A 1,450-nucleotide genomic window follows, 5' to 3' on the forward strand; every position below is an offset into this window, starting at 1 on the left:
CGTGCACCCCTAATGTTGTGTTTTATCCCCCACTCTGTTCTCTGTCCACACTAACAACATATCCTGCAGCAGAACAGGAAATACTCTCTTTATATGCAGATGATATGGCCATTTGACCTGGTCACAACTTCCAGGAAATTTCCCTGGAACTCAACATCGACAACTTAGACCAAGGAGCTGTGCTGTCAGAGACGAACACTGAGCTCACGGCACGTGGTCCAACTCCGCATAATACCCGGGTCATTAATCAGGCTGGCAGAGTAACTAGCTCTCCCTAAACCCCCTGAAACAGAACTGTCCACCCGGCCAGGAAAGATCTACAATCACACAGGATCCAGCCATTCTTTTAGTTAGTGTCATCAGCCTGTAATGGCAAAAAAAAATTACATTTAAGCATGATTCCTTATATTTTTGTGTTCTATTTGTGATTTAGTTTTTCTTGCAATACTGAAAGGGAGTTTATCTCATTCCCACATGTTGATTCTGATTCTGCTTAACTAAGTAGGAGCCACCGAGTCTGGAGACGAATGCGTATGGCCTTTGTTTGAACTGATAAAAGGTACAAGGTCACAATAAACTATCTCTCTCGGGGGAGTGGGGTGAAAGTTGTACAGGAGGGGAAAGAACAAAATGGCTCCGAGATGTCTCCTGTGTTTTTAGATTGTCTTTATCATCTATCAGACTGTCTGCGAGAAATGAAGAGTCATGTTAAGCCAAGTGTGTGTGTGCGGTCACCGAAGATGTATTTAAGCTCAGTGTTCCTGTTCGCTCATTGAAGAGACATTTTCCACACTGGGCTGTCGTGCCCTTTGTGAAACCTGTGTTGCTCCTATATTCTTGCAAGTTCATAATAAAATACAAAAACCTAACTTGGTTTAGTCTTCATTGTCTTTATTTTGTTTCACTCTAACTTTCTAAATTCACCCCTGCTGCAAGAAACTTCCACTACAAGCCCCACAGAGTTCCGTTGGCACGTAAAAACTCTTTCATCCACACTGCCCCACTGCTTTTGCATTTTGCTGTTAAAACCTTTTTATTTTTACTTAAGTAAGATTTAAAATTCAGGACTTTTACTTACGTAATGGCTAATTTTTGGACTGCGGTAACATGATTTCTTCTATTAAGTAAATAAAACATCCATAACTTCCTCCGCAGCGCTGTGGAGGAAGGTCTGGCTATGCGAGACTGGCTACGCCGGAACACCAGAAATATTGGCAGATGCCACCAGAGGGTGAGTCCTCGTCAGCCGGAGAGCCGATGGTCCCAGATTGGGGGACCATCGGCTGGGGGATACACAAACACAACACAATAATTTTTAAATTATCAATTTATTCTGAACACAAAATATCTTACAGTGACAACCCTGGAACAACATCTTTATTGTGATCCCCACCCTCGTCCAAACAACGGTCTAAGGCCACAGATGAAACCTTGGGACTGGAGTTCATAC

At 42.9% G+C, this 1,450-nt stretch overlaps 1 protein-coding gene across 1 annotated transcript in view; it reads right to left on the reverse strand.

Annotated features, from left to right (window-relative positions):
- Nucleotides 1–1,309: 1,309 nt before the first annotated feature.
- sil1 (SIL1 nucleotide exchange factor) overlaps nt 1,310–1,450 on the reverse strand; it is a 7,216-nt gene continuing 7,075 nt past the window's right edge. Inside the window, exon 12 of the mRNA XM_039814421.1 lies at nt 1,310–1,450. This exon is cut by the window's right edge and continues 310 nt beyond it. The gene's annotated coding sequence lies outside the window, so the exon portion shown is untranslated.

This window comes from Perca fluviatilis, chromosome 10, assembly GCF_010015445.1.
Source record: "Perca fluviatilis chromosome 10, GENO_Pfluv_1.0, whole genome shotgun sequence".
NCBI lineage: Eukaryota > Metazoa > Chordata > Actinopteri > Perciformes > Percidae > Perca > Perca fluviatilis.